The sequence below is a fragment of the Rhamphochromis longiceps genome, linkage group LG1 (assembly GCF_057381845.1).
Source record: "Rhamphochromis longiceps isolate RC_006_pf linkage group LG1, R_longiceps_female_GT1.1, whole genome shotgun sequence".
Lineage (NCBI taxonomy): Eukaryota > Metazoa > Chordata > Actinopteri > Cichliformes > Cichlidae > Rhamphochromis > Rhamphochromis longiceps.
The window spans coordinates 21,696,609-21,706,529 of NC_140557.1; the positions used below are offsets into that span (position 1 = coordinate 21,696,609).

Sequence of the window (9,921 nt, forward strand, 5' to 3'; positions counted from 1 at the left end):
TGGGTACTGGTACTGGTTTTATTTTGTTGTATTTATCCGTGGCACCTTAAAGGCCAGTCCGTGAAAATATTGTCGGGCATAAACTGAAAAAAGGTTTGTTTTTTGGGTTTTTTTTCCCCAAAAAGGTTTGTTGACCACTTCTATAGACTGCCCTCTGCCCTACCTCTGCAAACAATTTCCTACTACTACACTGAAAAAAAAAGTTCTTTCAATTTACTTGATTTTATTGTGTACATCGGTCCCACATAATATGAATAAGTATGACTGACTTAATTTTCCACTTTCCCTCAAGTAATTAATGCTTGTCAGATCAAAGTATTTTATTTACATCAGATTACTTTAAAAAAATCATGTTTGATGTACTAATATTAATCTATTATCATAATATCAATGTATTGCATAATGTCAATATATTTTAATGTTTAACACCAACTTATTTTTATTTGCCAGTGTTACGCAATGATATTATGTAATGTAAACACATTGCAATTATGTTCCTGCAACACAAATTATGGCTTTAAATCCTACTTAATTTTTTCAATTGAAATATTAACTGATTATTATTGACAAAAAAGGCAAAGACTGTGAGTGCTACTGAACAATTCACCTTTATTAAACTGTATCCATATAAACTTGTTAACACATTTTTAAAGATAGCCTGCAGAAATAACTAAAAGAAAAAGTTAGTTTGAGAATATATTTGCAAATATTTCACAAAAAACTGACCTCAGCAGCAAATAAAAGAAAGTGCTTATAGATGATCCTGTCATCTCTTACATATAACATTTGTATTAATTACACAATTGAAAATGTAAACTAAATTAAGACTACCTGAAAAAAAAGCAACACGCTTTTATGAATAAACAGATTTACCCAAATATAACTTGTGTGTTATTTGACAACAGTTTCAGCTTCTGTACATGTATTTACCTGTATAAGATTTCAACTAAGTTGAGCCTTAAATGACATTGTTACATAACTAATACCAAACACCTACATGAATTTTAATCTTCATTTTAAACATGAAAGCAGGACATTAAGGTTGACTTAGAACATATTGCTAAAAATCGTCAGTAAAAATTTCTTACAACATGATACCAAAAGGAAAAATTATCCTGCATTGCAGTCACACGAGGGGAAAGCAATAAAAACATAAGCAGTATAACGTTACTGAACACAAAATGAAAAACTGCAAAGAATTGCAGAAGTGCAGTCTTTGACTTCTCAATGAAACAGATGGTTTTTGAAAGCAAGAACTTTAGAGAGTTTAGCTCCATCCAGTTCCATGAAAACCTTCTGGAAAACGTCAAAGTTGTAGCGAAGGTCAGCAGGGTAGGCAAGGTTTAATGCATACATGAGTCCAAATAGCATTATCACAGCAAATGCTACATTATCCAAAGTCTTCGCCACCCTGATGCCTGCAAGGACAACTCTTCTTCATCTGCTGAAGCTTGCTCTTTAAGAAGATAAATTCAAACAGTGGTGTCTTCAACAGTCTCACTGATGGCACGTTCTTCCATGCCCTGTAAAAAAGAAGCCATGTTAGTCATTTCCAAGTAAATAATATGACACACTGTGGAAAGTCCAAAAAGAAAAAAAAAAAAACCACAAGTACATACCACATACTCCTGGATAAGCATGCCAGGGTCTTCACCCATGTAGATACACACTCCCTTAACACACTCAGCATCAACATCTTCACACTGAAATGAAATGTATGTAATTAATCAGAATCAGAATACTTTATTGATCCCTGGGGGAAATTATTTTTTGTTACAGTGCTCCATTTTAAACCATTAGCATCTTCATTCAGCTCTTGTCCTTCATTTAAGTTTTAATAGTGTACTTTACATGAATGTTTTTAAAGTAAAGGCACACAAATTAATAATAGGTTTACTGGCAATTAATAATAAGTTGACAAAGTGAAGGTTAAAAAAAACAAGCAGATGTAAAAATACAAAATGAGAGAATTTATCATGGGAAACATTTGAAATCTTCCACAATTATAAAATTTCATCCAAAGAGGATCGTGTTAAGTGAATGTTGAGGCTTTATCACTTACATTATCCATTTATGCCACAATTCTTTTCAGTATTAGTCCAAGCTCTCCTCTTCTGTTGACCAACTTCACCAGGTTGTCCAAGTGGAGATCCAGCTGAGCCAGGAACTTTGTTTGAGGGGGGATAGTGACAATTCTCTTAAACTCAGCGTTGATCTGAAAACATGAGCACAGAGAAATGAGCTTCAAAGGTTTAATACCTGGAAGAAGGCCGCAATCACTCATGCTGAAGAAATGGGCTGTCAAATAACAACTGTGCCTTAACCATTTTAGGCTAATACCACAAGAACACCGTGTATGAGGCAAACCTTACCTCATGGAAATCAAATAGAGCAGGCCATCTTGCCATGAAAGCCTCCACCATTGGTGCATCACGAACAACTTCATGTCTTCTGTATGAAAAAGTCTTTTCCATCTTGAGTTTCACCAACTCTGTTACTCTTTTTTATGTCCATGTTGTGGGCTTTGACATGTCAATAGCTTTAAGAGTCCCCTTGTCTGCTACTTCTGAAACTGAGGTAAGGTTAAGAAACTCATTCCCAAACAAGGAATCCATAAACTGAAGTCTGAAACTGCCCTGAAGACAACACTGTCTCTTGACTTCAACGATGAGATCCTCAGTTGATTCAGGCGCTCCATTAGAGAGTGAGCCTTCGACAGGTTCCGTCAGCCAAAACAGTCTTTAGGACCATAGGACTCCCCATAGGACTCTGTAGGCATTCAGACATTCAGAAAGAATCATTTCAGTTTAGTTTTCATAAAGCTATCCATACCCAATACTCAAAGTTATAAAGATCAGACATAAAAAAGAAGAATTTATCTAATGAAATACATGCGACTGAACCTATTACACTTATATGAACACCTTTTATTTCTATATGCCTTTTTAAAGTCACAATGTGGACTGATCCAATCTCATAGTCAACCAATGGATAAGTATCAAGGAGTTCACAGAGTGAAGCGAGAGTGAATATTCTTGTGGATACTGGGCGGAGCTCAAAAGCTCTGTCGTGCTCTCTGTACCAGCCACCAAGCTCTCTGACAATGTAGAATATGCTGTGGTACAATGCAGATATGGTTTTTCAGTATTCTGGCAATCCACCTGCTGCCCTTTGGGCCAGTACCATTCCATTTCTATAAGTTATACTCTTTATGTCACACACTGTGCAAGGTTGACCTCTAGAATGTCAGGGAATATGTACCTAATGACTTAAGCTATCTCCTCTTTAAGCAAATCCACTAGAAAGGCCGATACAGCTGAGCTCTCTAATTCAGACTTGCCAAGAGATGGGGAGTTTAGATGGTAAGCTATCATCATCTGATGTTTTGACTTCTGTAATCATAAAGGTAAAAATTCCACCATCACAAAAAACATTAATTTTAATTGAAAAAAGGTATTCCAGTCCAGAAGAGCATCAATGGTTTCTTTAAAGTACCAATCTTTCCCTCATTTATACATAATGTTTTGAGAAGCAGCTCACATATGTTCTACACAAACTAGAAAAAAAGAGGGGGGGGAAAGGGTCCTAATTTGTTTTGGGCCGATGTTGGAAAATTCACAATACATCACTTAATAAGACATAGTCTGTTGAACAACCTTATCTCCTTGTAGATATCTGCTGTATTATTTGGCCGTGACCAATAGAATAGTCAAGTAAGTGACACTTCACCTAAAACAATGACTAAATGGAAAAATGATTTGGCATTTATGGGCACAGGTTCTTAAACCCACGTCTAAGGTGGCAGGATCCTTATTATAACTTGAGTGCATGTCATCAGCAATAATTAAGGTATGGCACTGTGGCCCTCCCAGCTTCTGAAACTCTGACGGTTACAGCCAGACTAATTAGCCAATGTAGCCATAGCTAGCACGAGTAACACAAACACTATTGCTCTCTCAGTGACGTTTTAACTTGCTAAGCCATCAAAAACGTCAGTGCTCTCTGTCACATGCATAAATTCCATATCTGACCGACAACAGCTGCTTTCTCCCGACTATGTGCAATTTGTTAATATTTTTCAGTTTTAGCCACAAAGCTAATACCAACTTTAGCTAGCACTGTAAAAACAACATGTAGATGCATTACAGATTACGTTTCATATAGCATGCACTACAACAATTCTGTGAAAACGTACCCAACTAAAACAAATGTATTTAAATTACTTACCTTCTCACTATGCCTGACTCAGTGCCAAAGGTTGCATGTGGCTGAACAGTCTTCCAGAATCTGGCGGTCAATTGCGCTCTCCTTAAATTATGTTGTTGTCTTATTGGATAAGGTAGGTCTTATTATCCAATCACATTTAGTTGTTGTCTTTGAATATATTGCATCATTTCCGGTTGTGGTCAAACATGATTACAATGGTTTTAGTATTCTAATTTAGTCATTTTAAATCAATGCAAGAAAAATGAGTAGTCTCAGTATTGTTTATAATCAAGTAAATGGTACTTTATTTAATCATGTAAATAAGAGAAACATGAGAGGCTTGTGTAGCATTAACTAAATTCATTTGTGCAAATTCAAAAGCCTGCCAATTCCCATTTTTTCAGTGTAGCATGACCACTACTTACAGGCCATGCTTAAAATAACATTATTTTAATTTGCTAACTTTGTGTCATTTTAAAGGCGATGTCATAAAGGAGAATTATGCAGGTTAATGTTTATTGGCTTGCAATTTTTTCTCTCACTTCAAAAGCGGCATGTTAGCACATTTTAATATGGTCAGTTGGCAGGCTTCAAACTGGGACCTCACAGACAGTGGTGATTCTAGACTCTGTTGGGGCCCCAGGCAAAAATTCACAGCCCCCTTCAGCATTCAGCATCATTATACTTCAAATATTCTGTCAACAACAATAGTCCTATAACATAACAAATAAAACCCTACAAATGGCCATATTTTTTTTCCTAAGGGAAGTCAAAGCTCTCCTACCGTCGCTTTACTAAACTTTGACACTGCCGTAGTTGAAAGGTTGCTAGCCCTCGGGGGCCCCCACTAGCCTGGGGCTTCAAACAGTTGCCGGCTTTGCCTCGTGGCAAAACATGCATCTGCTCGCAAACAAAAGGGTGATGTCACATCTTTACTACTGTTTATGGATATACCCATACACTGTTGTAGCTGTATACGCTGTTGAAGCATTAAAATAAGTCTGTAACATTAATGTTACATGTGTTAGCGAAATGCAAAGAATCTGAATAGCTGCTTCGCTTGAGCGCAAAAGTTCAACAAAATTTCACTTTTTACAATTATTATTGTAAAAACCAGGCAGCTTAAGGCTAAACCTGAGCCTTGGTTTAATGAGAGCAGTCGTGCTGTTAAGAGGGAATGTCATCGAGCAGAACGGAGGTGGAAAAAGGATAAACTGCATGTATCATTTCAAATTCTCAAAGACTGCTGGCATCGCTACCAGAACACTGTTAAAGAGGCAAAAATGGAATATTTTGCAAATATTATTTCTTCCAACTGTCATAACCCACGTGTGTTATTTAGGACCATTGACACTGTTCTTAATACTCCTTTGAATGTCTGTTTGGAAGTTTCTCCTGAGATTTGCAATGATTTTCTGAACTTTTTTATTGAAAAGGTTGTCACCATCAGGGCTCTTATCACAGCTCCTGACTCTGACCCCTCTGTCTCTGTCCCTTGCGCTGCTGTTTTCACTCAGTTTGAGCTTGTGACGCTCTCCTCTTTAGAGGATGTGGTTCGCCATATTAAGCCCACAGGTTCCCCACGGGATCCTGTCCCTCCACAATTCTTTAAAGAAATTTTTCCTAGTATACAACAGTATGTCCTTGACATTATTAACAGCAGTCTGTCTTCTGGTGTGGTTCCTGCAAATTTCAAACATGCAGTAGTACAGCCACTGCTTAAGAAACCTGGCCTTGATCACACAGTTTTAGCGAACTATAGGCCTATTTCCAAGCTGCCTTTAGTCTCCAAGGTTTTAGAGAAAATTGTTTTTAGTCAACTGAAAGATTTTCTAGATGAAAATGGAATCTTTGAGGTTTTTCAGTCAGGTTTTAAAACCCTTCACAGCACAGAATCTGCATTACTAAGGGTTTTTAATGACATCCTTCTGGCATGTGATTCTGGTAACCATGTTGTTCTTGTCTTGCTTGACCTAACTGCTGCCTTTGACACAGTAGACCACAATATTTTAATTTCTCGATTACATGATGTAGTGGGTATTGGTGGCACTGCACTCAATTGGTTTAGGTCTTATTTGTCAGATAGAACTTTCTCTGTCAGCCTTCTCGGTTACGAATCGTCTTCTGCTCCTCTGTCATGTGGTGTCCCACAGGGCTCAATTTTAGGGCCACTGCTCTTTTCTCTGTATCTACTGCCTCTGGGTTCTATCCTTAGAAGGCATGGGATCTCATTTCACTGTTATGCCGATGACTGCCAAATTTATTTGACACTAAAACGCAAGGATGCCATCTCCATAAAACCTCTCTTGACATGTCTAGATGACATTAAAGCTTGGTTGGCTCGAAACTTTTTAAATTTTAATAAAAAGAAAACAGAAGTGTTGGTGTTTGGACCCAGTGGTCCCTGTGAGTCCTCCTCTGTTGTTTTAGGATCCCTGGAAGTCTATTTTAAATCTGTTGTTACTGACCTTGGTTTTAAGTTGGACAGTGATTTTAAATTGGACAACCAAATCAGAGCAGTGGTGAAGTCCAGTTTTTATCATTTAAGGCGACTGGCAAGACTAAAATCTTTTCTTTCGAAGCAGCACCTTGAAACAGTGATCCATGCTTTTATTTCTTCCCGCCTGGACTACTGTAACTCACTTTATGTGGGGGTCAGTCAGTCATTGCTCTCACGTCTGCAGCTGGTTCAAAATGCGGCTGCACGACTCCTAACAGGAACTCGAAAAAGAGAGCATATAACCCCTGTGCTGGCCTCTCTGCACTGGCTGCCTGTGTCTTTTAGAGTTAATTTTAAAATTCTTATGTTTGTTTTTAAATGCCTACACAGTCTTGCCCCGCCTTACCTCTCTGAGCTTCTTCATCCCCACATACCCTGTCGGTCTCTCAGGTCAGCTGACCAGCTGCTCCTGGAGGTACCGAGATCCAGGAGGAAGCTCAGAGGGGACAGGGCCTTCTCTATTGTGGCTCCAAAATTATGGAATAATTTGCCCATGCATGTTATAGAGGCCCCTTCACTGTCCACTTTTAAATCACGTCTTAAAACCCACTTTTATTCCTTGGCTTTTAACCTCAGTGAGACTTAGTTTCTTTTTTTAATGCAGTAGTTATTTAATTAATGATTTCACTCTTCTTTTATTTGTTTTTTATTTATATCTCATGTAATTTTATTTTACAGTTCCAATGTACAGCACTTTGTGTCAGCTGTGGTTGTTTTAAAGTGCTTTATAAATAAAGTTGATGATGATGATGATGATGATGATGATGATGATGATGATGATGATGATGATAAAAATTATTAAGATTTCTGTGTGTGGCCCAAACACAATAAACAAAAGAACTAACAATCAAACAAAACACAAAAAACAGGATAAAACTAACTAAGCTATAAGCACATTTTCTCAGATCAGAACTCCTTGTCCACATTTTGGGCATGTACTGCTGTCACATGGAGGTAATGTATTATGGACTGTTACTTAATGGACCATAATTTCAACAAACTACAGACCAAATCACTCCAGGGGGCGTTACTTAGTAATGTTTTGTAATGGCAGGGCAAGGAGAGGCAAGAAGTGCCAGTGAAAGCTTTTTGGTATCTGTCAAAGCTTCTAAAACAAGCACACCTTAATGTGCTTCTTCCCAAACAAAAAGTTCAAAGTTTGGTGTAAAAAATATTTGAATTTACTTCTGATTTTTATTGTTTATTATGACAAAAAACACAAGTTTTTAAAAAAGAGACGGTGAGCAGCAGTAAGGTTTTTAACCCTGCAGGTAAATATTTGATGATGTTTTTTGTGTAGTAGTATTAGGCTGTGGGACACACCCTAACAGTACTGCACAGTAGCCGTACAAGTATAGAGCTGGTTGAAGCATAAAACTCATTGACAGATATTTTCTTCCAGTTTATAAGATTAAAAATGACTATTATGGGGGGAAAAACAGGAAATGAGCCCTAGTTTTACTAACTGAGATTACTAGCTTTTTTAAATGCTACAGGATGTCCATTTCTCTTCTCATCATGACCACTTTGCCATCTTCAAATCCATCATGTCATTTTCAGATGGCTCAATCCAGACAGATGTATTAATAGAATACAAGAGAAACCCTATTACTCTTTTGAATCTGAGTGTGAAATGCATAAATTGCTAATGGGGGAGGGGGGGGGGGGGTATAAGAGACCTGTTAATGAAGGACTCTGATTAGCATTTGTTAAAACTCGGTGAAGTTCTTACATGGTAAAGGTCAGGCTGCTGTTCTGACATGAAAACGAGATGAAAACGTTCTACTTTTTGGGGGAATGTCATGATTTGAATTAAGATTGTCAGATTGGCTGTAAGCTCGTATCACGGTGCAGGCGTCTTGTATGACCTTTTCAAGGATTTGTCATTTTCCGCCCCTGTGATGCCACCATGGCTCAGCAGGAGAGAGGCCCCTCTTCTCTCGCCATGTAATTTGTCCTGGGTGTTACCATTCACACCGCACTACTCACAGCCACTCGCCCAAATGCCTATGTATCTACAGACCAGCAGGCTGCGACTACAAAATAACAAGAAGCTGTTCATGTTCTACTCTACGCTCTGTGTAAAGCAGCAAAGGCCTCTGCTGTGTGCTGCTGTTGGCCTGAGCGTCACACTCTCACCGCAACGCCTGGCTCCAGTTGTGAAGCAACCACTGGTCTAAAGCAAATATGATCGCAGTTAAGGATATTAACTACACTTGCAACAACAGCTTCACTCGTGAGTGATCAAGCAGTGAAGCTGTCTGTTAAAAGTTGTTGTATACTTTGCAGTAAACCCTTCGTTCTTAACTCACAATGCCAACACCAAACACAAGTAGCAACTTGAATATGTTGTTCCTGTGAAAATTGCTGACATATTAACTGACTTTCATGTTAGAAAAAGAGAAAGTGGGACAATTTAGGCACCAAAACTACTGCTATAATTACACTTACATTTAAATGTAATGCCAAGGGGTAATCTACAAACATCCAGAGTTTGGTCCAAAACTTCAAAGAAAATCTAACATTAACATTGCACAAATGACTGACAAGCACTTTCTATATTATCATGTCCTGATGAGTCCTGGTCCCTTCTTATGTCGTGACCAGTGTTGGTCAAGTTACTTGAAAAAAGCAATCAGTAACTAATTACTGATTACTTCCCCGAAAAAGTAATCCCGTTACTTTACTGATTACTTATTTTCAAAAGTAATTAATTAGTTACTTTTTAAAAACACGATTTACAACCTGAATAGGTGATAAAGCGATAGATCTTTCAGCCCAATTCTACTTTTTCTGCATAATCCATCATACAAAATGTAATCAAATGGAAAAGTCTCTTTTTTTAACTTGTTTTATTAGTTTTAATCTTTTAACTTTATGCATCAAGCAAAAATTTAATTATATGCAACATTCTGACTGGAAGAAATTTGTTTAATATTTAAACCTATTTTCTGCACATTCCAGCACATAAAATATATATATATATATTTGTGTTTACACTCACTCTTTCAAATAGATGCAAGTGAAACACAGCAGAAAATAAATAAAGTCAAAGACTAGCGATCCTGTTGCTCTATTTTCACCTGTAAAGCAGGAGTGGCGTAGGTGGAGGTTCACCCTGGTGCAGGTGTGCCGCAGCGGTCAGTGGAAGAATCCACGAGTTTCTCTGTGAATTTCCCATTACATCGTAGCGCACTCGGAGCTTGCTTGGAAGT

General features: G+C 37.7%; 1 pseudogene across 1 annotated transcript; it reads right to left on the reverse strand.

Annotated features, from left to right (window-relative positions):
- Positions 1-602: 602 nt before the first annotated feature.
- On the reverse strand, positions 603-4,348 carry LOC146678691 (uncharacterized; annotated as a pseudogene). Its single transcript, XR_014912422.1, has 5 exons — positions 4,228-4,348; positions 2,373-2,769; positions 2,063-2,215; positions 1,620-1,703; positions 603-1,523 (listed from the first exon to the last, which is right to left on the reverse strand). The product of XR_014912422.1 is annotated as an uncharacterized LOC146678691 (transcript).
- Positions 4,349-9,921: the final 5,573 nt, after the last annotated feature.